This window comes from Diadema setosum, chromosome 15, assembly GCF_964275005.1.
Source record: "Diadema setosum chromosome 15, eeDiaSeto1, whole genome shotgun sequence".
In the NCBI taxonomy this organism is placed as follows: domain Eukaryota; kingdom Metazoa; phylum Echinodermata; class Echinoidea; order Diadematoida; family Diadematidae; genus Diadema; species Diadema setosum.
The window spans coordinates 3,225,512-3,240,771 of NC_092699.1; the positions used below are offsets into that span (position 1 = coordinate 3,225,512).

Below are 15,260 nucleotides of genomic sequence, written 5' to 3' on the forward strand. Positions count from 1 at the left end.
ACTTTTTACTGATAAATTCTTGTATTTGAACGTGAACTGCAAATGTGTTATTTATTTCAGCATTCAAAGATGCGAACAGGAATGCCGAAAAGGACAAAAACATGTCCGATCTTCTCAGTATTGAGTGATTGACGGGCACCAAAGAATTCGAGAATCGCATGTCATTGAATGACGGCGCTGTGCATGTCCATACATCCCGCCACTGAGCTGAGGGGTCCGGTATCATACGCGTTGCATGCATGGGATTTATAAAGGCTCTGTGAGTGTGTCAGAAGGCTGTGGTGTGCCGGCTGGTGCCGGATCGGATAGGGCCCTACTGAAGTATCAAATCAAAATCAAATCAAATCAAAATGAATTGAGTGTTGTCCTGTATGCTGGAGAAATGCACAATTGCAATAATGATGCACGAAACTTGTGCACATCGACAGGGCTGTGTATGAGATGTGTTCTGCATGACACGAGTCGAGAGTGTTTGTCAAGTGGCTTCACTGCCATTTAATTGTCTTTGTCTTTTTTCTTTTTGTCAAGACTCCAAAATCAAAATTGCAATCCAGGGCCAGCAGGGTGTGGGGAACATAAACAGTTTTGATGTCAAATTGACTCTAACTGATATTTTGGGTTACACTCCAGAATTACAGTGTGTAATTCTCACGTGTTTCATCCTCTACGACGTCAATACCTTGTCGCAGCAACTGTAGGCGAGTGTATTAACGACATCAATTATTAATATTAGGTTTCTATATAAATCTCAATTTAAAAAAAAAAAAGATTATTTATAATTTATTCAAACGTAAACACTAACAGTTAAATTATAGATCTACAAAAACGCTGTAACAGGTGAAACAATACACTGTATTTCATCCTTCGAATATCTCCGACTTTGATAATCTCGTCATGTGAAAATTGAAATTTTCACCTTTTTCTTCGGTGCAGTTTGTGATGAAAACAACTCATATTATAGGGAAAAACACACGTTTTTGGTATTTTCCATCTGGCGATCCGATGAGAGTGCGATCCGGTGAGAGTGCAATCGATGAGTAGCCAGCGTGCAGCTTGCACGTGTCATGCACCTGCATCAGACCCGCACGAACGGCTGTGCTTGTGTGCCCTCGGGTTCTCAATCCAGCGCCCATGCACAAACATGCAACAGAATTCACCAGTCACCATTTGACAGTACTCGTACTGTAGGGTTGCCATTCGACAGTCATTCTGTCACTATTGAGCTGCCACCCTTATTTTCTCTCATTTTCAAAACACACCCATCATTAATGGTTCGACCCAATGCTGTAAATGCCAAAGACCAAAATGAAATGTGATTTTTACTGAACTAACTTTAAAAATATCACCTCGCCCAGGGTATGAAATATTGGACATGACCGACCTGTCGTGTGAGCACACTCTACACATACATTTAGTGTGTGTCAAACGTAATTCAAACACAGGTGTCCATAAAGTTCTTGCCGGCCACACACAGATTTTTCACTGTGACGGAAGGAAATATTTTTTTCATTTTGTACTTTTCGCTCGACATAGAAAAGAACACATTTCCTTGAGAACGGCGAGAACATGCTTGCCGAAACGTTGGGATTGGGTAGGCCTTTTTCAGGGCCACACACTTACCCTAGAAAGAATATGTGGTGCACCGTGAAACCTTCTACCACCCAACGTTCTACCACCACGGAAGCCTTCAAAGATTTCATCATACACATGAAATAATAAACTACGACAGGGACAAATAGTGACAGGTGTATGAACGAGTGGCGACTTCATGGTAATGGCAACGTGTACGTGTAGGTGACGTTAAAGGGTGTGTACAGTTCTGGTCGAGGTGTAGATTTAGCTTTTAACATTTTGCGAGATATTCAGAAACCACTCTGTGAGATGTAAGGGGGAATGCAGTTCTAAGGGGTATCAAAAGTTTATTCGATGAAAATCGGTTTTGAAATGGCTGAGATATCCAAAAACAAGGTAAAACAAAGAGATCCTAATAAAGTTGTGGCATGTCGCCTTTTATTATTAGCACTTTTTTGGATATCTCAGCCATTTGAAAACCAATTTTCATCAAATAAACGTTGAATCCTTCCTAAAATTACAGGTTCTTTCATATTTCACAAGAGGATTTTCATTATCTCACTTAGGAATGTTCAAAACATGAATCCCTACCTCAACCAGTACTGTACAGTCCCTTTAACCATGCGGATGATAATGAAATTATTGCAACAAATAGAGTATGCTGAGTGCATGCAGAAACAATGAATAATGAATATGTTCTACCAGTTCCAGATTCACTGGCGTAAGCATACAGTATGCCTGGCAGGGGCGTGCGTTCTGCTGAAATTACAACTGTACTAGCAAATTTGTTGAATTGTCAAGGTAGGCCTACTACTACTACCTCTCTAGTAAAGTTGACTTATTGCGACTGTACAGAACTAGAAATATAGGTCTAGCCTAATGCTTCTTGCTAGAAATTCAACTTGCAATTAAACACAGCTTCACATCAAGTGCAAGTATTGCCCACAATTTACTAGTTGCATTTGATATACTTTCAGAGACTCCAACTCTCCCGTTTTCGACGGGAGATCTCCCGCCGAAAACCCATTTTTGCAAAATCTCCCGTTTTCCCGTTTGAGATTTAATTTCTCCCGCCCTGGCTCTGTGTCTCCCGTTGGAAAGGATTTCTTACTTATTGCTATTGTATGTTGAAAAAATAAGCCTTAGATAGCACTAGAGAGCATCTAGAACCCTAGGAACTTTGCGCTTCGCACACATCAGCTTGGAGTCTCCCGTTTGCTAGGGGTTTCAGGCGGGAGAATCTCCAGATCAGAAGGTGCTTTGGGTTGGAGTCTCTGTACTTTGTGTCTTTTCAGCGGTGGACATGTGTTTATGCGCAAAGTTGCGTATGATTTGGGGGACTTGTGTTTGATTTTTCAAGTTGCATTTGAACACGAGTTTCTAGCAGCTGGGTCCAGGAGCATTCTACATGTCAGCCAGCTTTCCAACAGAGTTGATGCCTAATTTCAGCAGATGATGTGTATACAGTAGGCATACAACATATTCGCATAATTCGTGTCAGAGAGTAGTGAGCGAGTACCAAATGGGTAACTATGAAACTACATTGTATGAAATTTCATGATTGATTGCCGGAGTTCACAGTTGGTTTGCAGCACCTGGCATCATTCAGAAGCTGAAAAATGTCAGAATACAGTAGTGTATATTTATGTAAACCTAAGATATTCATGAAGAAGTGTCATTGTAGGTCATAACAAAACATAACAGTGCATGGCCCCTAAACCCTAAATATTGTTTAGAGAAAATCTTATCTTGTAAACTCTTGTCTACATGTTGGGGACCGGGGCACAGTTTCATGAAAGTTGTCAGCCCTGACAAGGTGTCAGTCTCTGACAATTTTGGTAAAATCCTTGATTTTGATTAGAAGCGGAGAAGCTGTGGTCACTATTCCATGTACAACTGTTGCTACAGTTGTGTGGTACATGTAGTTTTTAGAGAATGACAACTTGTCAGGGCTGACAACTTTCATGAAACAGTGCCATAGTATTCCAAGCTCCAGTAAGGAATGGATTAAGTTAAATAGACCCTTCTTTTGCTGCTGCTGGTTACTGATGAACAGTGTGAAGGTCCCTTCCAGATGAAGCCCTATTCTATAAGGAAGGTTCAACGAATTGGGTGACCATTTATAATTGGAAGATAACACAGTGTTGCAGATCATGCACTATGCTGTGTGTTGTGGCCAAATTGGTGACTCACTGTGAGCACTGTGATACAATGAGCTACATAATGTGTGTCACATGTGAATGATGGATTTACTTAGAAACAATTACTGTAAAAGTGGAAATTTTCGTGGTGTTGAAATTTTCGCGCATTTGGCGCAACCCGAAACTAGCTCAAAAATAACATTGCATGCGAAAATGTTTGCCTGCCATTATACATTATGTTCCAGTAGTTGAGGTCTTGATTCTACATACGGAATTAAAAACACGTGAAACTCTTCTTACCAGGCTGAGTGCAAAAAAGTTAGTCACTTCACACTTCAATATCCACTTCACAGTAGTTGATTACATGTGTTTCATGGTTTACTCTAAACACAGGAACTTTTGCAGTACACTGTACATTAATTTTTGTTTACATTTTATTTCACAGCCCTTTTGGCTTGTGTGAATTCCATAACCCACGAAAATTTATTCACAATTTCATCTGCATATTTTGAAGAGGTTAAAGGGAGCACACAGTGTTGGTTGGCTATAAAACATCAGAATGAAATTTTTTTTTTTTGCAAAATAATGAGAAACCGCTTACGAAATATGAAAGAGCATTTAATTCTGTGGGGAATTCAAAGTTTGTTTGTTTTGGCTTTGTCACTCAGCTATGTTTCCCTGATGTATGTTTGTTGGTTTTCTGTTTGTTTTTTTGTGAATTGTGGGCATCACCAAAATGCGCACCAAGATAGTACACATCATGTATTTGATACAGTGTAAAAAGGTCTCCTACAATGTACGTGTAGATGGGAAATTGCTTTAATATTACTGTCTGAAAAGGGTTCATGTACTATTTTTCATTCTCTCACTGGTTTTTCTTGGTGAGCTTATAAGGTACATGTACTTGCAGAATTAAATTAAGTCCCAATTAATGAAATGTAATACTTGCCAAATATGTTGTGCCATATTAAAACATATTTGAGTGGGGTAAAAATTAAGTGTACACAGGAAATATCCGTTGGGCACACATAACCGTACACATTGCACATACCAATGATAGACGTACAAATGTACATTGTAGTACACACTTATGTATGTAGATATGTACAGTGCAAGTACATTGTACATTGTATCCAAGTTGTCTTTATACTGTGCTATCATTCCAGCTTGATTGCTCTCAAAATGTAAATAAGGAGTTTGATTAACCCCACCTTGAATGATAAAAGGCTGTGCACTGCACTTTAATTTGATCATTAAGACTACAGTAGTTATCATATGACTTGGCAAGGTGTACAATGTTCCAGTGGTGTTTGTTTTGTGTTGTCTGCTAATTATCAAACCAGCACAGCTTACTATTAAAGGCCCTTGAAGTTCGCAGAAATTTTTGATAATGAGAGCATAGTCAGATAGCCGGACTATGAAAGATTTAGAGTGAGTGATGAATATTGCCATGAATTCTTATTTGTTTTGCTTTTAAAAGAATACCTTGATTTTTAAAATTATTTTGTTTGTTCAATGTAAACAGACTTACAATGAGCATACCATGAAATATCCTTCATTAGTATTACACATGGTCAAGCGATGATTCCTGCTCTAAACTACACCTACAGTTACCGTGTACGCATCTTACAGTATACGTGTAGTCTGTAGCTTTAAGTTTTTCTGACAAATTTGAAAAGTGAAGCCGTCTAGTACAAGTTTTCTTTTGTTCCATTAATAAAGACTATGCACTCGTATGCAATGGACTTGAAATGCAAGGCAGCATGAGTGCTAAATGGCAGAAAGCTGTGGCTGTTTTACCATGGAGCTACTAACAGAGAGTGTCTCTGTAGTAGCTCCATGGTTTTACTGTGTGAGTACAATGTCTGTGTGTGTGTACAATTGTATGAAATCAGTACCCCCCACTGACTGTAATAGAATTAGGAGTGATGACCATCGAGTTGTAGTCAGCAATATTCTACAGTTATAGCATCAATCCATGCTGTCATATCACATACATATACTCACTGTGAGGATGACTTTTACCATGATGCACATAGAAAGACTGTCTCCCTCTTGTGTCTCGGCCAGTACACCATGCCATGAACACCATCAAGGGATAGTAACAGTATGTTCTTAAAAAAAAACCCAAAACAAAAAAAAAAAACAAAACCCCACCACCACCGCCACCACCACCAACAACAACAACAACAAAAATCCCTGCATGCTTTTGATCCTTGGCATATTAACTGTATGTACACATGTACACGGTAGACAACATTGGGGAAAAGAAAAAAACAAACACTGAATACACGATGCATTTAAACCCTTTTACGTACAGTGTACATGTACATACATTGTGTATACATGTACAATGTTTACATACAAATGTATAATAGTTTTTACCATAGATTGGGACAAAACAAACAAACAAATTAATGTACTGTAGAACCATAGAACCATAGAACCATGGTGTAGAACCATATCTACATCTGCTTCAATGGCATTTTCTCATGTATTGCATTTTTTTGTTGTTGAAATCATTAAGTAAAATTTGTAGACACTTGTATATTGAGACCTTGAATTATACAATATGAATGCTGGGTTGCCCTTTTACCGGTATACTCCTTTATGTTATTTTGTGGTTCTGTACCACAAGTAATTCTTTGGAGTATTATTTCAGTTCACAAAAGTATAGTTTTATCAGAATTGAATTTTAGTGGTTGTAATGTGAAGGACAAAAAAAAAAAAAAAAACCCACAGACACATTTAAAATCAAATATTGAATCACTGTGATTTGGTTATAAGTGATATTGCAAAATGGAAAGAAGCAAAGTCTTGCATCTTTATTTCCCCACTTCTATAGACACACATGCACAATCCAAATGTTTTTGATTACAAGACCCATGTAATGATTTGTATTGCATTTGTTGTTGTTTAAAAGCTCACAAGACCATAAGCCATAGTTATACAGTTTTGTACATTTTGCCTTTTTATGGCAAGAAGGTTTTACTGTAGATTGACCCTGTACTCACAATGTACCCTTTTTTGGTTCAGTATAAAGTATTTTTAGCACAAAATGTTATCCAGCCCTCCATTTGAGGAATCATTAAACTGAGGATAGACGAGTTGGGATCAGCATGAAGTCTCATATGACATAGTATAAAATACTCAGTATTTAAAGGTACTGTACAAACTGAAATCTTCGCGTACAGATATTTTCGCGAATTGCTACTTGAAGGACATTTTTGCGTGTTGTTAATTTTGCGGTTGCGAGGGTCTAACTGAACTTACTTGAACTCTCACGAAAAAACTGATTCTACAGTGTGTACGAATGTGTTCCGCATTCGAAGTATTGTACAGTGACAGGGCGATCGTTAACGGCCTGTTAACGATCGCCCCGTCACTGTACAGGCATGCTAACCTGGGAAACATTAACCCATTGAGGACGGACTGATTTTGCTACAACACGCATTTCCCATAGACACCTGCCCGAGTATACTCGGGACTCGTCCTCAACGGGTTAAACTGCATATTACTTGAGAGACCATTCTGAAGCAAATAATTTTCACACAACAATATACAATGTACTCTTAAATGAATCCCACAAGGATTTGAACAATCGTTCCCCAGCATTCCCACTGATTCCCACTGATCAGTTACAATGTACTAGCCACCCCCTTTAAAATAAACCTCATAATTCAGAGCCTCTTTTCTCAGAACACACTTCTTCAGAATGTGTGCTTACATGTACTTTCTAAATTTTAGATAGGGCAGAAGAGTCCATTTTAATTGAGTTATACATCATTTGAAAGCTTGAAGTCTGCTCTTTCAGTATCTGCCCTTAACTAAAAATTCATGTCTGGCAACTTTTTGTTGGTTTTGTGATGCAGGGTCACACCCTTGCTTTTCCTATACTGTTTGCAATCAAAATACAAGCTGTACATGTATGTATATTTTGTTACATGATAGCATTGTAGATTTGATCATGTGATCACATTTCAGTGACACGTAATACATGTATTTTTCCCTTGTCTTCCTCTCAGCTGCAGATTGTAGTTTGATAGAGCATTTGAAGTATTTTTAGATGCATACAGTGTCAGGCGACCACAAGTCAACACTCTATTGTTATTTTTTCAGTTTCTGGTAGTTTATAGGCACATAGGTACTTTTGTCTTCCATTTTATTACAAACTGTGTATGTCCTGAAAGGGAGACACCGTCGTCGTTTAAAGAAAATGACTGGAACGCAAAATAGAAGAAATATGCTCTTACCTTTCCACTGCCAACCCAAGGTTTGAGCAAACATTTGATGGAAATATGTACATGTATACAGTAGATGTTTAGTATCTCAATGCAGTGAAGTTAATACAGAAATGAGCCAAAATAAAGACTAAAAAACCTTACACACCTGTATATATTGTGCATTCAGTATTGAAACCAGACCTTCTCCCCATCAAGAATCTACAATTACATGCTTACAAACAAAGTACTTCGTAAAGACAACTGTAGATAGATCTACATATTTCCCTACAATTCAACATTACTGCAAGTCTGTTTCCAGTGAATTTTCTGGATTTTTCAATGCTTTTTACATATTTTTTTTTTTCCCGTTAGCAATGAGAAATAAAAAAAATATTTTTAGGTGGTCTCACAATTTTAAGCAGGTTTATTATAAACATGTTGATTACTTACTTTGCCTTTAATATGGTCCAAAGAAGAGAGACATTTGTTTAACCGTTGGGGGCGTACATTATGCCTGACATTATGTTTAATAGAGCTCTTTCAAAATGAATCTTCAAATTGCTCATTTCAAATATGGCAGCATTGAACCCCTATCTTCAAAGGCAAACATGCACCTGTGGAGTGTTTCTGTGCATGAGTAGAAAACTGACAGCTGTTTGAATAATTGGGAATCTATCTCTTCTAATTTTCCTCGCCCTCAACGTGGCCATGCACTCTTTTAACAGGATGTATTACCTCAACATCCCAAACTGTCATCTAGGCACATTCCATCTCTTCTCACTTTACACTTGAACACAATATAGTACAATGAAGCCTTTCAGGTGCAGGAGGAGCGCCCTCACACCTCACAAAGGGCAGAGTGGGACAAAGGAGATTAGGATTACGTAACCCTTTTATTCAATAGGCGTGTCTTCATCAGCCCGAAGTTTCAAGATAGCGCGCTATCTTGCGGTTACCAAACTAGTCCGATGTCAAAATAGCGCGCTATCTGTGTAGTGAAGACGCAGATAGCGCGCTATTTGATCGGGAAAATTTCCCCCAAAATCTTGGTCTAGTTCGTCAACTAGAGCGCTAATTCGTGAAATAGCGCGCTATCTTGGGTGCGTCTCCATCAGCCCGAAATTTTCTCGATCCCTCCACGCTTCTGGTTCGCCAGCTGGCAATGGAAAGCGCATGTACAAGCAGCTAGTGATTGTGTATAGTACATTACACGCACGGTGTATGGAAGGATCACATGTGTGTACTATAGGCCTACTGTTGTTGTCATCTTTAAAACCAGGGAGGTTTTTTCTCTCACCTCCCTATTAAAACTCAGTGCCTTGCATGCTAGCTGGTTTTTTGTTTGTTTGTTTGTTTGTTTGTTTTTTGGTAAACTTCTTCTTCTGGTCCACTCTATTCATACCTTAGCTGAAGATTCTTGCAGATTGTGTGCATTTTGGATTTGTTTAAACATTGCAATTCGTTAATTTCATATAAGATACCTCACTGGACAGAAGAAAGAGTAGCGTTATTAATATCCCTTTGGAGAGAATTTGCTGTACTGCTCACCTCCCTGGTTGTAGAATCGTACATACGGTGATATAGGAGATTTTGAGCGGGGAAATCCACTTTCGAACCGCGAGCCAGGCAGAGTAATATTGCAAAGTGCGCATGCGTCAGTTTTCGGACTAATTTCCCGAAGCAGGCTGTTCGAGCTGATGAAGACGCACATTCGCTGTATCGGGCTAACTGCAAAATGTCCCGCTAGTTTGAACTTCGGGCTGATGAAGACACGCCTATTGATGGTCACTTTCAGGACATCTGTGCTGATTTTTCGTAGAATGGAGGCCAACTGGTTTGTGAACAAAGCAGCATACTTGTAATAAAAGGGACTGTACAGTACTGGTTGAGGTGGGGATTCATGTTTTGAACATTCCTAAGTAAGATAATGAAAAGCCTCTTATGACTATGAAAGAGCATGTAATTTTAAGAAGGATTCAACGTTTATTTGATGAAAATTGGTTTTCAAATGGCCGAGATATCCAAAAAAGTGCTAATAATAAAAGGCGACATGCCACAACTTTATTAGGATCTCTTTGTTTCACCTTGTTTTTGGATATCTCAGCCATTTCAAAACCGATTTCCATCGAATAAACTTTTGATACCCCTTAGAACTGCATGCTCTTTGACATCTCATAGAGTGGTTTCTGAATATCTCGCAAAAATGTTAAAAGCTAAATCCTCACCTCGACCAGAACTGTACACACCCTTTAGAGGTGCTATCACAAATTGTATGGAAGATCTTATGTTTCTATTTTACCAGATACATTGAAATGATCCCAGATATAAGAAATCATTATTATATTCTTTACAAACTTCTCTCTAAAAAAGTACCAAGTTCTCAATGAGTCAGCTAGTTGGGTACAATCGAGTCTATTCAGAACAGTTTCAGGAGCATGAGCTTTCCACAAAATATCTCTTCTCTTGTTAAATTTATCTAATGCATGTAACTCAATTTTTTTTCCACAGACTATCATGATTATCATCTATAAAGCAATTTAACCCATTGCAATTTTTGAGACAGTGAAAAAATATAGGGGTTAATCATACGAAGACCACACATAGAATAATCATTACACAAACACTGCCTCTTTACTCTACCGTTGCCACCATTCCAAATGAATTTATAAAACATCTGCATGTTACATTTTAAACGGCAGACTAATACATGTGCAGGGTTCTCGCCAGGAATTTCTTCACGCTTGTCGGCATTTATGCGCGCTGTTCTGGGGGTGGGTACGGGAGGGGGGTTCCCCCTCCCGCGCGAAGCGCGGAAGCCTTCGCTAATGCTCAATACAACACAGATAAATCGCCGCTAAAATGCCACTAAATGCGACATTCTCACGGAGATGTAATGAACGTTGTGAGGGGCATATTCTCACAGAAACAGTGCAGAAACTCCATACCTTATGTTAGCGGCAGTTCCTAAATAATACCGGTAAATGAAAGAGAAGTAGGTGCCGATGGTGGAGGTTCCGATTTCTTTTAGGCCTTTCCTGTTTCACTGTTGCAATAATTAGCCGCCTCTGCATCGCAACAACGCGCGCCGTGTTGCTTTCTCGCCGTCTGCTCGACCACGTGGTAGGCCTATTGCATGCAGATGCGCGAGAAGCGATCGAGAACTTTCGGGACATCGTTGCACTTTCCTTTCTTGGTATACTGCGGTAGTTTGGCCGTGACATCAAAGAGATATCCTACAATTTTAAATGTAATGATGGTCATTATTCCGAAGGTGTGTTGAATCATAAAATGAAACGATTCATTACTGAGTACTTCGAAGGTTTGTAATCGAAAACAACAACAACACCAAAGGTCGGTACTACAGATGAATGTTCAAAATAAAACTGATTTCGTTCGAAGATTAACAAGCATTTTTTCTTTATCATTTTCCGATCAACGAACCTTCAGAAAGGAATCTATCATCTATCATCGTTATTGTTTCAGAATAAAAAACCTTCAGAATAAGAAAACACCGTTTTGGGGCCGTTGTTGTATTCCGAAATTATACTGGCAGAACATTCGAAATAACAAAACTGAATTCGTTTGGATATAAACGAATATTTTCTCCTTTATAATTTTTCTATTAACGATCATTCAGAATCAAGAATGTAGAGTATTATTTTGCCATTATTCTGTCGGAGTAACGAACTCTGAGGGTAAGAAAACTATAACCGTTTTCATTTCTTCTTTATCGTTTTCCGATTAACGATCGTTCAGAATTAAGAATCTAAAGTATTATCGTTATTCTTTCGCAGTAACGAACCTTCAGAGTAAAAGAAAACTAACAGTTTTGGGGCCGTCGTTTTATTCTGAAATTTCACTGACGGAAACGTTCGAAATAATAAAACTGATTTCGTTGTGAAATGAACGGACATTTTTTAAAATCATTTTTGGATTAACGAACCTTCAGAATAAGGAATATAGCATTGTTTTATCATTAATCTCTCGGAGTAACGAACCCTAAGAGTAAGAAAAGTGCAACTGTTTTTTGGGGCAGTTGTTTTATTCCAAATTTCACTGGCAAAACGTTCGAAATGACGCACTGATTTCGTTTTGAAATTTACGGACATTTTTCTTTATTCAATTTTCGGTTAACGAACCTTCAGAATAAAGAATCTACAATTTATTATTTCATCATTACTACTTCTGTCGGAATAACAGACCCTTATAGAGTACGAAAACACGCTGTTTTGTGCCGTCGTTTTATTCCGAAATTTCACTGACAGAAACGTTCGAAATAACAAAACTGATTTCGTTGTGAAATGAACGGACATTTTTTCTTAATCATTTTTTTTTTTTTTGATTAACGAACCTTCAGAAGAAGGAATCTAGCATTATTTTTTCATTAATCTGTCGGAGTAACGAACCCTCAGAGTAAGAAAACTGCAACCGTTTGGGGGCAGTCGTTTTATTCCAAAATTTCACTGGCAAAACGTTTGAAATGACGCACTGATTTCCTTTTGAAATTTACGGACATTTTTCTTTATTCAATTTTCGGTTAACGAACCTTCAGAATAAAGAATCTACAATTTATTATTTCATCATAACTACTTCTGTCGGAATAACAGACCCTTAGAGTACGAAAACACGCTGTTTTGTGCCGTCGTTTTATTCCGAAATTTCACTGGCAGAACGTTCGAAATAACAAAACTGATTTCGTCGTGAAATGAACGGACATTTTTTCTTAATCATTTTTGGATTAACGAACCTTCAGAATAAAGAATCTAGCATCATTTTATCATTAATCTGTCGGAGTAACGAAAACAAAAATGAACCTTGGTGGCGATAACTGATGCTGGTGTAGAGAAAAACAAAGACAGCTCGCTCTAAAGATGCTTCCTTCTTTCAGTTTATTTTCTCCCCAGTCATTCTTATCGTTCTCCTCCCATGAACCCCTGCCATGCACGGACGATGAATAAAACAAAATGTTACCGACGCTGCAATGAAAAAAAAAAAAGAAAAAAAAGAAAGAAACACGTCCTCGAAGCAAATTATCTACACTTTTCAAGTTGAAAAAATTGATGTTCGTAATGAAGAATAAAAAAAAAAAAGCACGACCTCAAGCAGTGGGGAAACTTGATATCATGGCTTGTGGAAATTTCCACGAAAGCCAGGTGTCAGATAAAGAATGTCGCGCGTACTGCCACCTTGCTTCAGTAGTCGTAAACAGCGTGTACATAGCATGTAAACCAACTGGGAATATTGATGAATGATCAGCCATTTATTTTCTGCCCATGAAGGCCCCCTAACCCACCTTTTAACAAACCAACCCAGAAGCACGTGGAGCATTACGTACGTTGAACTTGAAAGACCATCATGACAGAATTACTATAAATTTCGGCCCGGAGAAGGAAAATGGAATATTCACGAATGACGTTTACAAATCCATGGAAATTGAAAAGGCTAAAATGGAACGCATAACCCACTGAAACTACCAAAACCTAAATAACAATTTGCATTTGCTTACTCCATCGCACGTTCTTTTTTCTTTTCTTTTTTTAAACGAAAAATGGAGTTAATTTTCTCTCTGCGGCAATGCTTTGAACGCATCTAATTTTGCATCATTGCCGATGGCCAGCTTCCTAAAGAATTGATACGAATCCTTTCAAATATACGAAACAAAGTCTAAAAATCCTGGATCCTGGCAGTGAATTTCGATGGTATTTAAATCCTGCTCACTATCAAAATTTAATCATCAGTAGTTCCTTGCGCCATTTTACCAACCAACTGTAACTGTTCCTGAAAATTTCATCCTAATCTGTTCCCAAATTTTGACTTATTTTGCGAATAGAGAGACAGACAGGCAGACAAACTAACAAACAAACCAAAGCAGCCAAAAAAAAAAAAAAAATACAACCTTTGGCGGAGGGGGGCATGCATTTCATATCGTTTGTTTTTGCGTAACCCGACAACAAGCGTGACAACAAGCGAGCACGTGTCAGCCTTCCTCGGCCTCCTTCGGCCTCCGACCCTCTCTTTCCGTCCTCTCTCTCCCTCTCACAATACACTGTACCGTTGTACACGCAGGCAGTGGCCGGCTGGGTGCTTGTGCATGTGTGTGTGGATCCCAAATCAGAGCGCATGTGAGTGAGCAAGTGTGTGATGTGGTGTGTATGTATCTAGTACGTCGCTCTGTTGTGTTGAGCCGCGTTGTTGTGATCGGTGCGGTGACTGCGTAGATAAATTTTTGCGCTTGTATAAGTATGTAAACTGCTGCTGCTTTCAACATCTAGCATCTTTTCTAGCCAGATAATAAAGACTGAAAAAGGCGAGAAATTGGTCCGAACTTAGCTCGTCAAGCAAGTTACCCTTGTCGGCAAGTTCACGCGTGGTGTTACCCTTGTCGGCAAGTTTTACCCTTGTCGGCAATTGCTTCTTCAAACCGCACGCTTGTCGGGGCCGACAAGGGTGATATACGCTGGCGAGATCCCTGATGTATACACTGTACATGTAATACTGTCTTTCTTTCCCTTCCCCATCCCCTTCCAAAACCAAAACAAGCAAAAAGAGATCTTCTTTAGTATTAAAACCAAAGTGGAGAGGTGACATTAAGGAACATATGCTATCAAATTTAAACAGGCTAAAACCTTTTTTGTACTTCCATATATATATTCTCAAGTACTTCAAACCTAATAGGATATTTTTTTTTTCTTTCACGTTTTTGTGTGTTTGGTTTTGTACTTTAAAACGTTTAGTATAGAGCAGAGTATGCCTATAATAGCAGTGAAATTTTTGTCTCACCTCCCTGGTCGCAGTTATCACGATCAGTGTACCGTACATGAACTTTGAAACCAATGCAGTGGATTGGTATTAAAGGGACTGTACAGTACTGGTGGAGGTGGGGATTCATGTTTTGAACATTCCTAAGTGAGATAATGAAAAACCTCTTATGAAATATGACAGAGCATGTAATTTTAAGAAGGATTCAACGTTTATCTGATGAAAATTGGTTTTCAAATGGCTGAGATATCCCAAAAAGTGCTAATAATAAAAGGCGACATGCCACAACTTTCTTTAATAGGATCTCTTTGTTTCACCTTGTTTTTGGATATCTCAGCCATTTCAAAACTGATTTTCATCGAATAAACTTTTGATATCCCTTAGAACTGCACGCTCTAAGCTTTGCCATCTCATAGAGTGGTTTCTGAATATCTCTCAAAATGTTAAAAGCTAAATCCTCACCTCGACCAGAACTGTACACACCCTATAACATCATTTGATGCATACATGTACATGAGATAAGCAGCGTCATGTGCCACAAGACTGAACCATTGAATGGTGTCTT

General features: G+C 38.6%; 1 protein-coding gene across 1 annotated transcript in view; it reads left to right on the top strand.

The window, feature by feature from the left end:
- Positions 1-15,260, top strand: part of LOC140238977 (vesicle-associated membrane protein 3-like) — a 29,898-nt gene that overhangs the window by 98 nt on the left and 14,540 nt on the right. The gene's annotated exons all lie outside the window — the stretch shown is intronic.